Source organism: Carcharhinus amblyrhynchos, chromosome 23 (genome assembly GCF_965287045.1).
Source record: "Carcharhinus amblyrhynchos chromosome 23, sCarAmb.v2.hapA, whole genome shotgun sequence".
NCBI lineage: Eukaryota > Metazoa > Chordata > Chondrichthyes > Carcharhiniformes > Carcharhinidae > Carcharhinus > Carcharhinus amblyrhynchos.
In genome coordinates, this window is record NC_137346.1 from 16,839,995 (window position 1) to 16,856,052 (window position 16,058).

Sequence of the window (16,058 nt, forward strand, 5' to 3'; positions counted from 1 at the left end):
ATTCTGAGGGGGCTTGGCAGGGCAGATGCTGAGAATGTTTCGAGAACAGTGGGCACAGCATCATCCGTTAGATGTGGAGGAATTTATTTCTCGAGAGTATTTAATCTTTGGAACTATCTGCCCCAGAGAGCAATGGAGGCTGGGTCATTGAAGATGACGAAAGCTGAGTTGGACAGATTTTTGGTCTACACAGGAGTCAGATTATCAAATGGGTAAGCAGGCAAGGAAGTGAAGTTGAGGTGACAGTCGGATTAGCCATGAGCTTATTGAATCGTGGACCTCAAGGGGCCGAATGTTGCAACGCATTTCTTTTGTTCTTGTGTTTTTATGCAACACGTTCCAAGTGATGTCATTGTGTAGCATTCAGGAGTGGATGATTTGTTCAGTATACGTTGGCTGATGTCAGCCAAGAGACCAACAATCAATTGTATTTCTTTCATTTAACACAGCTTCTTGCAACAGGACAATTCTTAAATTCTATCAAATTGTTGCTTCTTGCAGTTCACGTTGTGTATTAAATTAATCTTGAACAGTTTTGATAGTATGGGCTTGATCTGCTCTAAATGCATTCGGACCAAGTTTCAGATCGAGTTCAAAGAAAATTGAACTTTCATGTTGCAACTGTACACAACTCTGGTGCGGCCGCACTTGGAGTACTGTGGGCAGTTCTGGTCCCCACATTACAGGAAGGATGTGGAGGCTTTGGAGAGGGTGCAGAGGAGGTTTACCAGGATGTTGCCTGGTATGGAGGGGAGGTCCTATGAGGAGAGACTGAGGGATTTGGGGTTGTTTTCGCTAGAAAGAAGGCACCTAAGAGGGGATCTTATTGAAACATATAAGATGATTAGACGTTTAGATAGGGTGGATAGTGATAGCCTTTTTCCTCAGGTGGAGAAAGCTAGCACGAGGGGGCATGGCTTTAAATTAAGGGGGGGGGGTAGTTATAGGACGGATGTCAGGGGTAGGTTCTTTACCCAGAGGGTGGTGAGGGATTGGAATGCCCTGCCTGCTGCAGTTGTAAATGCGCCTAGTTTGGGGGCGTTTAAGAGATCCGTGGATAGGTTTATGGACGAAAAGGGATTGGTTTAGGTTAGTGGGTCATTGTTTTTTTTTAACTGGTCGGCGCAACATCGTGGGCCGAAGGGCCTGTTCTGCGCTGTAATGTTCTATGTTCTATGTTCTAAAGTTTAGATGAGTAAATTTAAACTTTACAAATGATCTTGTGCCTTTGGTGTATTTAACTTGCTGGCCTGGCTGCTTTAACAGTTGCTTGTCATGAAGCTTGAATCATTGAACAGTTTGTATTGTGGTCAGTCCTTTTTCAAAATACAATTCATTTGGGGGTGATTTTGCCATAACTTATCCGGTGGGGACTCGATCAGATCTGCATCATTATAACTAGCACTGAAGTCAATGTAAAATAAAAATGGGCAATAAACTTCGTCACATCCTTTTCCCATAAGGTGGGTTCGGTTAAAATTGCCCCTTTATCTTTTTTCTACAGTTTGTTTCAACTGAATACTAATAGTATTCTAAAGGGAGTAGGCCTAGACAATTTTCCGATCTTGACAGTGCAATTTACTGGAGTCACACTGAGGTTGAGTGATGAAGACTTAAACCAGAGCTCCCTATGTCAGTAGCACTCATCGTTTAAGCAGTGACATGCAAGCTCCCTGAATGACTCAGCAGGTTTATCCAGCGAGTAGTTAAACCCTACAGACCAGAAAAATTCAAGATTCAATCCATATCTATACTGATTTTGCTGATCTCAGCTTGAGCTGTGGTATCAACAAAGAGAACAAAGAAAAGTACAGATACTGAACAAATCATCCACTCCTTGCTCAGTCCATATCACTCTATTTCCTCCCTATTCATGTACCCATCCAGATGCCTGTTAAATGTTGCTAAAGTGCCTGCTGCTACTACATCCCCTGGCAGTGCCTTTCAAGCACCCACCATTCTGCATGGAAAAACTTCCCCCCTCTCACTTTGAACCTGTGCCCCCTTGTAATTGACAGTTCCACCCTGGGAAAAAGCCTCTGACTATCCACCCTGTCTATGTCTCTCATAATTTTGTACACCTCCCTTCAATTCCCGTCTTTCCAGTGAAAACAATCCTAGTTTATTCAACCGCTCCTCGTAGTCAACACCCTCGAGACCAGGCAACAACCTGGTGAACCGTCTTTGTACTCTCTTCAATGCGTCCACGTCCTTCTGATAATGTGACCAGAACTGCATGCAGTACTCCAAATGGGCCCTAACCAAGGTTTTATATCACTGCAACATGATTTCCCAGTCCGGTACTCAGCGCACCCACTGATTAAAAACAAGCATGTCATATGCCTCCTTAATCACTTTGGCCAGCTGTGTTGCCACTTCTGTGGAACAGTGGACCTGCATGCCCAGATCCCTCTATGCTAATGTTCCTAAGTGTTCTGCCATTTACAGTATAATTCATACCTAAATTTGATCCTCCAAAATACATCACCTCACATTTATCCAGATTAAACTCTGCCATTTCAGTGCCCAAGTTTCCAATCTATCTATATCCTGTTGTATCCTCTGAGAATCCCAGCACTATCAGCAACTCCGTCAATCTTCGTGTCATTCGTAAACTTACTAATCAGACCACCCTCATTTTCTTCCATATCATTTATATATAGTACAAACAACAGAGGTTCCAGCACTGATCCCTGCGGAACACCACTGGCTACAGATCTCCATTCTGAAAAACATTCACCAATACTATTTTTCTATAATCAAGCCAGTTCTGCATCCATCTAGCCAACCCACCCCAAATCCCTCGTGATTTTAGTTTTTGTACCAGTCTGTCATGTGGAACCTTGTCAAACGCTTTAGTAGAAGTCCATATAAGCTGCATCCAGAGCCCTAGCCTCATCAATTTTCTTTGTCACCATTCAAAAAATTCAGTCAAATTGGTGAGATATGATCTTCCCCGTACAAAACCATGCTGCCTGTCGCTAACTAGTCCATTTGCCTCCAAACGTGCACAAATCCTGTCCCTCAGTATCTTCTCCTAAAGCTTCCCCACCACTGATGTCAGGCTGACTGTACTATAATTTGCTGGATTATCTTTATTCCTTTCTTAAACTAGGGAACAACATTGGCTATTCTCCAGCCCTCTGGAACCTCACCTGTGGACAAAGAGAATTTGAAGATGTCTGTTAAGGCCCCCAGCTATTTCTCCCCCGCCTCCCGCAGTAACCTTGGATAGATCCCAGTCAGTCCTGAGAACTGGTCTGCCTTGATGCAATTTAGGATATCGAACACTTCATCCTTTGATATATTGACATCCTCTAGAGCATTCACAAACCTATCCCTGACCTCAATGTCTGCCATGTCCTCCTTCTTGGTGAATACCGATGCAAAGTATTAATTAAGGAATTCATCCATTTCCTATGCTTCCATGCATAACTGCCCTCCATTGTCCTTGAGTGGGCCTACTCGTTCTGTTGCTACTCATATGCGTGAAAGCCTTGGGATTCTCCTTGACCCTGTTTGCTAATGATATTTCATGGTCCCTTTTAGCCCTCATTCCATGTTTAAGTTCCTTCCCACTTTCACTGTACTGCTCAAGGGCTTCATCAGTTTTTAGGTGCCTAGACCTGTCGTATATTTCCTTTTTCCATCTGACTAAGCTTACAATTTCCCTTGTCATCCATGGTTCCTGAATCCTGCCATTTCTATTCTTCATTTTTGCGCAGACATGCCCGTCCTCCACTTCAATCAACTGGCCTTTAAAACCTCCCACATGTCAGATGTGGATTTGCCCTCAAATAGCCGCTCCCAATCCACATTTCTCAGTTTCTGGCTAATTTGGATATAATTGGCCCTCACCCAATTAAGCATCCTCACCTGAGGACCACCCTTGTCTTTATCCATGACTACCCAAAATCTTTTGGAATTATGGTCGCTAAGCCCAAAATGCTCTCCCAGTGAAACATCAATCCTTGGCCTGGCTCATTCCCCAATTCCATGTCTAGAATGGCCCCCTCCCTGGTTGGATTGTCAGCATACTGTATCAAAAAGCCCTCCTGGACACATGTAACAAATTGCTCTCTATTCGAACCCCTGGCTGTAATAGGTTCCTGGTCAGTATGGGGGAAGTTAAAGTCACCCATCACAACTATCATGCTTTTTCACACTTTTATAATATATGACTACACAGCTGCTCCTCTGTCTCCTGTGGGTTGCTGGGAGGTCTATGACATCCTCCCAACATTGTGATTTCACCCTTATTCCTGAGCTTCACCCATAATGCCTCATTACAAGATCCCTCCAATGTGTCCTCCCTCAACACAGTTATGATCTGCTCCCTAATCAGCAATGCAACTTCTTGCACCTCTCTTGTTTTCTCTTCTGTCCCATCTGAAATAATGATAACATGGAATGTTAAGGTGGCAGTCCGGTCCCTCCTTTAACCATGGCTCTGTAATTGAAATTGCTTCATAATTCCATGCAATAATCCAGGCTCTCAGTTCACCTGTCTTGCCTGTTATGCTTCTTGCATTGAAGCAAACACACTCCAGACCTACCGTCCCACTGAAGTCTGTGGCTTCCCTCTGCCTGCTCTTACTCTGCGTTATGTTTATACTGAGTCAGCAAGAGGAAAGTCAGCCCAAGTGCTTTGGTCCTATTGACTCCTGAACATGTGTAATAAAGAACATAAGAACATAAGAAATAGGAGCAGGAGTAGGCCATCTAGCCCTTCGAGCCTGCCCCGCCATTCAATAAGATCATGGCTGATCTGTTGTGGCTCAGTTCCACTTTCCCGCCCTCTCCCCATAACCCTTAATCCCCTCTCTTATCAAGAACCCATCAACCCGCTTCTTAAAAATATTTAGCGAGGCAGCCTCCACCACTTCAACGGGCAGAGAATTCCAGAGATTCACCACCCTTTGAGTGAAGAAGTTCCTCCTCAACTCCGTTCTAAACCGCCTCCCCTTTATCTTGAGGCTGTGCCCCCTAGTCCTACTGTCTTTTTTGAGCGGGAAGAGTCTCTCCACCTCTATCCTATCCATCCCATTCATCATCTTATACGTCTCAATGAGATCTCCCCTCATTCTTCTAAACTCTAACGAGTACAAGCCTAGTTTATTCAGCCTCTCCTCATAGCTCAATCCCCTCAACTCCGGTATCAGCCTAGTAAACCTCCTCTGCACTCCCTCCAGGGCCAAAATATCCTTGCGCAGGTGCGGCGCCCAAAACTGCACACAGTACTCCAGCTGCGGCCTCACCAATGCCCTATACAGCTGCAGCAAGACCTCCCTACTTTTATATTCAATCCCCCTCGCTATGAAGGCCAGCATCCCATTCGCCTTCCTGACCACCTGCTGCACCTGCAAGCTGGGTTTTTGCGACTCATGCACAAGGACCCCGAGGTCCCTCTGCACCGTCAGATGCATTCTTTTTCTCTTTCACCCGCTACACTACCACAAGGAAGTCACAAACAGGAACAAAAGCAAGCCATTCAGCCCTTCATCATTCAATGATATCACAGCTGATCTACTTCAACACTATTTTTCTGCACCATCCCCATATCCCTTGATGTTTTTAACGTGTGGAATCTTACCAGTCTCAGTCTTAAACATGCTCAGTGACTGAGCCCCCATAGCCCTCTAAGGTAGAGCATTCCAAAGATTCACCATCGTCTGAGTGAAGAAATTCTTCATGTCAGCCCTAAAAGAGTTGCCCTGTATTCCACCTAGATGCACACTTCAATATTGGACATTTGCCTAATGTATTAAAGGACTCTCGACGCACAATGAATACCCTATCAATCAGCCCTCAAGAAGAAGAAAATGTATTTTTTTAAAGCCTAACTCCTTTAACTGTTCTATTTATTGGTAATGGATAGTAGCACTAAGTATTGTGTGTTGCTGTTAAAGTGGGTCTGTTGAATATGCATCTTGAACTTGCATCTCAGACTCTAGATGTCGTTTATCGCACTTGGGAGTCACTAGCTGATGCCAAACCAAAATGGTTGCCACTCTTATGGGCTGACATGGACTACCATGATAACCAGTGGCTACGCCAACTTGGCAACAGACACCAATGCTAAAAAAAAAACAATCCACAAAGGTATCCTGTAGCTTCACATGTGGTACTTATGGCAGAACCTGCCTCTCAAACTATCAGCAAAAGCGTACTGCATGAAGCACTCCAGCTGAAAGGGATTGATTGTTGTATGTCTATCATCAATCATAGATAGAAAGATGCTGACCGTGAAGGACTTTAGGGCATTCACGGTAAATATGGAATTTATAAAAATGAGGTTCTGGGTTATCAATGAAACTTTCATGTGTATTCTTAACAGGTTGAGCGGAATGCAAATACCATAACCTCTGGGCATGTCTTTCTCATACAGGTGACATTCTTAAAGCCAAATTAATAGATTGACTAAATCTTTTCCCTGTGAGCCTGCAGTATGTTTATTTTGGGGCGGCGGCTTATCATTTGATGGCATTAGGGCAACATCAATCCAATATAAAAGCAACTCCTTTGTAGGTGGCCAATATAAATAGGAAAGAAAAATAATTTTTTAGTTGTGTTGGTGGCCCAAAATAAAGAGCAAGCACATTTGCATTTATGCATTTTTTTTGTAGTAATATTGTTTGAGCTGTGATTGTTGGCCAGGACAAACAGTACCCCTTTGAGTAACATTAGAGCTTTTCTATCCATTTGAGAGAGAGGGAGAGAGCGCAAATAGGCTTTGGTTTAACACTGCACCCAAAAGATAGCATCTTCATTAATGCAAAATTTCTCAATTCAATACTGAAGAAACAGCCTTGTCTATCCATGCATGGGCATTTGAATAGGAGAAATAGTGTGGCAGCTGCACTTCTTTAAATAGAATCCTACGGGAGGCCATTCTGCCTGTCAAGTCTGCACCAACCACAGTTTCACCCAGGCCTATCCCCAAAATCCCATCATTTACCCTAGCTAGACCCCTGCTGCTCAGGGGCAATTTAGCATGGCCAATGCACATCTTGGAGTGTGAGAGGAAACCAGAGCACCCAGAGGAAACCCATACTGACATGGGGAGAATGTGCAAACTCTACACAGTGACCTGAGGGTGGAATTGAACCCAGGTCCCTGGTGCTGCAAGGCAACACTGCTAACCACTGAGCCATTGTGCTGCCTAGTTTGAGCAGTTTTTAATGTTTCTGTCTGTTATCAAGCTAGTTCATTGCTACAGGGTGTAATAGAATATTATTTCTGTTGAGATTGTACTGGATAACTGTCTCCATTTAGAGTTTAGCCAGCCAACTGACCTTACTGTACAATGCAGTCCATTTTAAATTGCAAGCTGAAATTACTCATCTTCCTGTTAGTCAATGTCTGAATAGATGAACTAATGTTTTGGATAAATGTAATGTTTTAGATTTATGATTAGACTTTTAACAATTTTCTGGTGTTGCATTTTATTTTAATTTGCAATCTCTCAGGACTGTTTTGTTTTGTAAATTTCTGACTGAAAACTACAGCGACAGTGTTACATTCAAGTTGCATAAAACAGGACGGTGCCATCCCTGATCAATGTTTTGATGCAGACCGAACGAAAATATCTAAAATTATTTGCTTATTCTGTACTAGAGCAGAACTGACAAAAGTATCCTGTTTAAAATCAATTAATCTTTTAATCTAATTTCAGTGACACTGATTGACTATATCTTTGAATTATCAGCAGAAACGTAACCCGATCTTGCTGTAAAGAATTTTAACACAGAGCCTGCTGGAGGAAGTCAGTTTTTAAAAATTGCATTTATGTAATTATGCATCTTTTCGTGACCTCAGGACTCCCTCAGCATTTTACAAACAACACATTTTTGGAGTATAATAGCTGTTATGCAGCCAGATATGGCAACCAGCATGTATGCTGCAAGATTCCATTAACAATAATGGAATGAAAGGGCATTTTGCTGGTTTTCATCATTTTGATTGAAGAATATGTTGTACATAACAGCACGAGAAATTCCTTTGGGAATTGCAGAAGGAAGCCATTTGGCTCATTTAGTCTGCCCTGAGTTTCCAACAGAGCATTCCACCTAGACCCTATCTGCCATGTATTTACCCCACTAAGAGGATCTCCCTAAACTACACGTCTTGGGACACTCAGGGGCAATTTAGCATGACCAATCCACCTAACCTGCACATCTTTGGAGCATGGGAGGAAACCAGAGCATCTGGAAGAAATCCACACAGATAGTGGGAGAAGGTGCAAACTCTAAACAGACAGTCACCACGGCTGGAATTGAACCCGTGTCCCTGCCGCTTTGAGACAACAGTGCTAACCACTGTGCCTTTGTGCTACCCATGTTGGCCAAGGAGGTGGGGATGTCTTTGAATTGTGCAGACAGAATCTCATTTTCATGTTTCATTCAAAGTCATACCTCTGACTAAACAAAAGAGAGATTTGCATTTATTTTCACACTCATCGGATGTCGTGGACCCTTTTTGAAGTCCCCGTTGCCATGTATGAATCACAGCAGCCAATTTGCAGTAAGCAAATTCCCATAAACAGCAATGTGATAATGACCAGATAATCTGTTGTTGGTGATGCTGATTGAGGAATAAATGTTGGCCAGGGCTCTGGCACCAGGTGCTCTTTGAAACAGTGCTGCCTCACGACTGCACTGAAGTCTAGCCTAGATTAAACTCACTTTCCTGATGTTAATTTCCAAACCCCAATTTTGCATGTTGACAGCATGGATTACAGTTCCTTCGCAGGCATGCTTCCACTTTTGTTTGTAAACTTACAACTGCAATTTTAATGCCTGTTATCAAAACTATTACTAACAGTTGCGATATAAATTGATGACAACCTGGAAATTGTTATCGCAAACCTCTTTAGCAACTGGATTAAAAGCCATTAATAGGGGCCTAGACACAGATCATTTCCCTGCTTGCCTATGTTCCCCAGTTAAAGTGGCTCATTTGGAACAACCTAAGTTAAACACAAGATGAAGTTAACTGACATGAATGGAAAATGTGCCTTGAAACTGCGCAGACAAGTGGATATGGCTGGAGAACCAACGATAATGCATTGTAGTCAACTTGAGAAAAGTTTCCCGCAGGCCTTTTCATTCAGTCACCTCAGAGCACCTCTATTTTTCATTTAATTTTCATGATACAGATTGATCATTGAAGTGAGTGTAGTTTATCCATTATGCATTCTCAAATTCTTACTTTCCTGGAATTCCCTGCCCTAATTGTGTTTTTATGCAGAGTACCCTGCTAAGTGCAATGCAGGGTGATAGAAATAAGGTATTAATGGTTATAATTTCCAGTGCAGCTAGGGACTTGATAGTTAAGTCATTCAGCTTGCACCTTTTTAAGGCTGTTTCCAGTTGCTGCAATGTGATGTTGGTAGAAGTTTGGGGGTTCACCATGTGTTGAAAAGACTATTTTTAAAAAATGCAATTTTCCCTGGCATTCTCTGTCTGGCCATCTTGGGTTCACCTCGCCGATACTGCCGCTCCTCCCGCAGCAGAGTTCAAACCCACGCTGCTGTGTTCACTGCACCCACTTCTCACCTCCTTCACCCTCAGAGCACGGGCAGGCAAGATGGTCGCGGCCAAGAAGATGAAAAAGTCATTGGAATCCATCAACTCCAGGCTCCAGCTGGTTACGAAAAGTGACAAATATGTGCTGGGCTACAAACAGACTTTGAAAATGATTTGTCAAGGACAAGGCAAGTTGGTTATTCTTGCCAACAGCTGTCCAGCCTTGAGGAAATCTGAGATTGAGTACCATGCTATGTTAGCGAAAACTGGTGTGTGTCACTACCGTGGCAATAACGTTGAACTAGGTGCAGCTTGTGGTAAATACTACAGTGTGCACACTGGCTATCATTGATCCTGGCGATTCTGACATCATCAGGAGCATGCCAGAGCAAATCAGTGAGAAGTAAACTCAGCAAGGACTCTGAAATATTTTCCAAATAAAATTATTCTATAAAAATAAAAAAAAGTCTTCGATATTGTACATTATACTCAGTTAAACAAAATGATGCAGTACAAGTTAAACTGAGGCCAAGGGTGGGGGAGAATGGAAACAAATTTTGCAATACAGAAACATAATTACAGGATTTGTTTTTAAGTAAACGTTCTTAGAAATATCACCACTGTCTTCTCCAAAGAACTATGCTTGGTTGATGATCACAGTTTGTAAAAGGTCAGTGACTGGAAAGCAGACCCTGGGGATAAATACAAGTATTGTTTGCTATTGCTTTAATCCCTTGTGTTATAGCTCACCCTGAATTATTTTGCGGAAAAACAGATGTCAAATTCTTTTTTTTACAGCGTGCTGTGTTGCACAATGGTAGTTATTAGCTCCCCTGATGCCTTAATGAATTCAGCTAGTAAAATACTAAACCGTAGCAACCAAAAGAGTCCAAAGTTCAGTCTCCATTCTCTGCTAAGTTAGCTCATATCAACACAAGTGTCAGTTAGAGTGTTAGATTCAACTTGAGCACTCTGAGACTTCAGCTTAGGGAAGGTGCAGTTTCCTGGAATCTCTGTTTTGAGTTGTTAACCATTGGTCCATTCTGAGAGTGCATGTTTTTGAACGTTGTTTGAGGATTTGATCGTGATCCCAACCAAATGAGCAATGGTCCAATGAGCAATGGTCCCCGGTGAAGGTGTCTGCCACAGTGTCTCAGCTTTGAAAGGAATAGTGGTCACTTGGGTGAGGCACTGGAAGACTCCATGGAATTAAACCCTTTGAGAAAGGAATCAATGCATTCAGGAGAGGAAAAGGAAAATAAGGTGTTAAAACAGTGGCTGCAAACTGTAAGGTTGTTATTGGAAAAAGAAATCTGTACTTCATATTTAAGACGTTGTTTGTGAAAGCTATCCTATTTAGTATAACCCTCCCCACCCATCACAAAGACAATCACAACCCTTTTATTGAACTAATGGCTGAAGTATGACCAGTTCAGGGATATTTCTTTTAGGTAATGAGTTATTTATGGTGTAGTAATGATATGTCTGATAGGGTTAACAAAGAAATTTACATTTTAATCTTCAAATTATTTATCTGTCTTAGTTTGCAGCAATTTTCCCAACCTGCTCAAATGTTTTGAGCAGCTGTTAACACTGTCCCTAGGTAGCATAAATGCTAGTATTCATGGTCTTAGAGGCTAACTCAGGTTATTTTACTGGCAATTGTATGGTTTCTGCCATCTGTTCTGAGAAGCTTTAAGGCTTCCAATGGGAGTTTTCATATCTGTTTTGGTGCACAGGTGATGAGGCAGCCCTGTGTTCGATTAGCTAATGGACGTTATCAAATATGTTTCTAGATCCCATGGGAAGGAGCTGTCGCCTTGCTCTAGACGAGCATTAACTCGCTGTGATGAGCATTTCCCTCCCCATCCTCAAAAGCAGATATTCCAAATTAATGCAGTTTTGTTTGTTTTTAATTTAAATCATCCAAGTATCAAAATAGCACCTTTCAATGACCTTACATCATGAGCCATTATGGAATTTACATTTCTTGGGCCACTCTATAGGTAATTGTTTGGGAACAAGAGGTGAAGTCATCCCAGGAGATTCTCTCGCTATAGGTAGATAAGTAGGAGTTGAGCCAGGTGAGAGAAATCGCACACTGTTGGACAATGGAGGAATGGGTAACCAACTTAAACTACTCAAATATGACTATAACAGGCATCTGGGTAGTCCAGATTTGGCCTGCTGCTTTGGCATTCTTTAAACGGCAATTACAGGGTGCAAGAAGAAAATGAAGCATCCTTGCGTCCCATGAAAGTGAACAGCATAGGGATAACCTGAGTCCTTTTTGTGAAACTCTTATTACCCAGTCCATGAGAAGTGCTTTGTCTTAAGCTACCATGCCATCTTTGGCACCGCCTCACCTGTTTTAATTGTAACATGGTTGATTTGTGCCAAATGACTATTCAGTAGGACTTGGGAATGGTCCTTTATGGAGCTAAATGTAGCTACATTTAATGACTACTCATTTCCTGTTGGTCTATCGAGAGAGCTTTCTGCAATGTGGCTACTAGATGTCTAAACTACAAATAATATGTCTCTAAAATCCTTGACGTTTTGCAGTTATTATTTATCTCCCCAATTTTTGTTTGTTTTTGAATTTGCCACTATCTATTGTACAACTTTTACATTCACAAATAATAATGGCTATTTGTCCAGCACTGACACAATGAACCAAATGGTCCCCTCCTGTGCTTTAACCATTCTAGGATTCTCTCGTTGAACTACCTGGATAAATAAAGCTTGCATTTACCCAGAAAGCACCAGCATTTAAATTGTGCCTTTTGCAATTTCTGAACATCTCAAGGCATTTAGTAGGCAATGAATTACTTTTGAAGTTGTGTGATGGTTTAAACTAACTACTGAAAATTATTTCTGCCCGTGTGGGAGATACTGGCAATTAGCTGCCAGTCTTAGACCACTTTTTATTAAGTGCGTGTTATAAAAATATATTTTTCGCTCTATTTGCTGTTCGTACCAAGGAATGACACTTTTCCCTCTTTGATACTCTGTCAGAGCATGATAATCTGAAAATGTGCAGACTTCGGCCAGAATTTTACCGGCACGCCCGAGCTAGGCTCGTAAGATCGCGCCCAAGGCCAACAGAAAATGCTGTTTTGCGAGCCTCGCCTACCCTGAAATTGGGACGGGCAAGCCAGTAAAATCCAGGCCTTTGTATTCCACAGGGTTATACTTCAATTTCAGTCAGCTCCTGATAATTTGGCATGTTTGCAGTGGAAAAAATTGAACGATCCAGTAATTTAAATGAGTAATACGAATGCACAGTGAGCATAAAGTGCTAAAAAAGAGACCTAGCAAATAAATTTAAGTTAAGCAACCCAGAAGAGATGGCTCATACTTTTGATTGCAATTCCATTGACTAGTGTACGACAGATGATATTAAGAATTGATCTGAGTGAGTACAACAGGGCACACGCATGTACAGCAGAAGCTTGGGAGATCTGGAAAAACAGTACAAAATCAAATGTTCTGGTAGATTAGAGTAAATTCCATTGTATATACAGTTGAATTGCTTTAGTGAAAATAGAAAACTTGTAGTTTTAAAAGGTCATCTGAAGTCTAGGAGTTTTACATAAACTTGCATTGATGAATCCTGTTGTACATTGGTTTAAATAAAAAAAAACACTTATTTCTGCAGCAGTTGTTTTAATTTACTTCCACAGTAATCCTACAAATCCCTTGCAATATGATTTTGCTTGCAGTACCGTACAGCCTGAACAGTTGAGGTAATTATATTAAAACTAATTATTTTGAGCTCTTGACTCATAAATTCAGCTTATGCCCTTGACTCTCCAGTCTTGGTTTATAGTTTTCAAAATGTATTTCTTCATAAGACTAACATGTCAAGTTCATCTATGAATAGGAATTCCAGCAATTACAATAGCAGTAGAGTGTTATAAATAATTACAATTTGGCACACAACCCTAGTATGCTTCCCACCGTTTGATTCAATCTTGTCCAAAAATGATAACACCTATGCGCGTTTTTAAAAACCTTTATAACTTTTCATTTATGTCATTTTTTTTGGTTTTTTTTAAACATACATAAACTGGGAACAGCCACTTGTGGAAAAAAGCAGTGGCAGGTGTTAAAAAAAGGAAATGGGGAGAGTACAGGCCCAATTGTTCCCTTTAGGGTGAAATGTAGGCACAACAAGCCCAGAGAACCTGAGATGTCTGGGTATATCCAGGACTGGATGAGAAAGAAAAGAGAGGCTTTTAGCATGTACTAAGGAAGCAGATCTTCAGAGGCTTTGGTGGAGTATAGAACATGGAGAGAACTTGAGAAAGCAATTAGGAGAGCTTGGGGGGGGACTAAGATTAGGGAAAATTTCAAGATATTCTTTATATTGAAAGGAAGAGGATAATCAGGGAAAGAGTAGAGCCCATTCGGGACCAAGGGAAGCTGGAGTACATTGGTAGGATGTTAAACAAGTACTTTGCATCTGATTTCACTTGACAAGGAGGGTATAGAGTGAACATGTTTGATATAGGGAGTGAGGAAGTATTGGCGATTTTGGGTTTCAAGTGTGCATGCTTGAAATGGGCTGAGGGCAGGGGCCCAGTGTGCCTGCAGAAAAAAAAGCATAGTGAAAATCAGGATCATGTGCCCTGCTCCCGGTTACATGTTCAAAGGAAATCAAGGGTGAGGGAGAGGGGACAGGAAGAGGTCTTGGTTAAGAGGAACAGAGAAAGAGTCTGCAAGTGGAAAAGATGCTGTAGTTGGCAGACTTTAAGGGTTGAAGTCTGAGTTGAAGTCTTAGCAGTTGAAGAGGGCTCGGGAGAAGCCCCTGCAGTCAAAAAGGGCTCTGGAGGGGTCACAGTCGTCGAAGAGGGCTGGGGAGAAGTGCCGGCCATTGAAGGAACTCGAGAAGCCCCGGTCATCGAAGCGGCAGCAGAAAGTTGGTGACTATGTGAAGCAGGCCATTAGGGTGAATATAATTGGAGCAATGGTATTCTGCTGAGCGTGGTGAAGAGCCAGAGTTGTACTTATGAGTTGGTGCTGGACGACAGGCTCAGGAACCGTAGGGGTCTGTGTCTCGAGATACAAGATTGAAACTGCGGGAGATGTGCCATCATTGAGATCATTTGAGTTCGTGCAACATTTGGGAAAAATTGCAAGACAGGATCTTCGAAGGTGAAGACTGAAATCCCTCCTGAGAGAGACAGGGCTTCACCGACAGGTTACCCAACCCAGTGTAACAGATGTCTCAGTGACTTGTTGAGAAATGTGTGGAATCTGTCTGGTCGCAACTGCCATTTATTGTTTAAGAGTATAAGACAGATATTGTAAATTGTTTTGTATTTCTTGTATATTAAAGTTTATTTTTGTCTGTTCAAAATCCAATGGAATCTTGTTGCTTTATTCTCTTAGTAACTGTCCTGAACCTTAAACATTGTCTACTTTAAACAAATATATTTTTCAATGGTCTCTAACTGGATTGTACAACGAACGGGGGTGGGCAAGGGAGGTTGCTGTGGTCCAGAATCGTACGAACTACTGGTTACCATGGCTTCCTTTATAAATATTAAAACATCAAATGACTCTCTTCCATTTGGCCAAGCAATTTCTGATATCTGCTATAGTTAATTGCTGGTGCATTCACCTTCCAAAAGATAAACAGCAATAACAGTGTACTAATACAGAACTTACTTGCATGTAGAAGTTTTAGTTGTTCTAAATGGGATTATTAATTAACAGTGGGGATTTGCTTATGTCAGCATATTCTGAAAAATCACTGAGCTTGCAGTTGTTGGCATGTTCCATTTGTTTGAGAAGGGATTAACGCACTTAATGTCAGTAAGATTTGAAGTCTTGTAATGATTTCCAGACAATTTTTTTAAACTACTTTTCAAAATGGCAGTGGCACAGAAATTCACGTTAAACGTTTTTATATGCAACCTACCATGTAACGGGGAGCATTTATAAGACCATAAAAGGAGAAGTTTCAAAGCAATTTGTTGGCATCTGTGTGAGGATTTGGGAATTGAAATTTTAATTAGCTTGTTGGCAGTACATTCCTGGAAGGGCATCAAGCAGTTGAACTGAAGTATGATTTATTCAAGAGATACATTATGTTGACACCATGTTAGCTATGAAAGCCTTGGCACTATTGAGGATATCCCTTTTGTTAACCGCTGACACAAATCTCTTCTATCTTATTGGAGACAGTTGTTGAAATTTGCTTAAGTTAACACATTTCTATAATAAAGCATACAAGACAGAGATGCCAGGATTGTGATGATTAACTAACCCACATACTAATAACTTTCCTAATTTCAATTGAGGATTGCCACGATAAAATCATCTTTGGGAATTGTGTAGGTTTCCCAGTGCTTAATGTGATTCATAAATTGAAGCTAAAGTGTGTTTGGATAGGGTCATCCACTTATCGAATGGGACCTACTATGAGCAAAACCTGTTTATTCATAAAATAAGGGACACTTCTATATATTTGAGATTCAAGTGATCAAAATGTTAATATATCCATATTTTAGGGAAAGAAAT

At 41.5% G+C, this 16,058-nt stretch overlaps 1 protein-coding gene and 1 pseudogene across 2 annotated transcripts in view; both read left to right on the forward strand.

Moving 5' to 3' along the window:
• Positions 1-16,058, forward strand: part of gosr1 (golgi SNAP receptor complex member 1) — a 116,706-nt gene that overhangs the window by 59,633 nt on the left and 41,015 nt on the right. The window lies entirely within an intron of this gene.
• Positions 9,589-9,973, forward strand: LOC145357386 (large ribosomal subunit protein eL30 pseudogene; annotated as a pseudogene).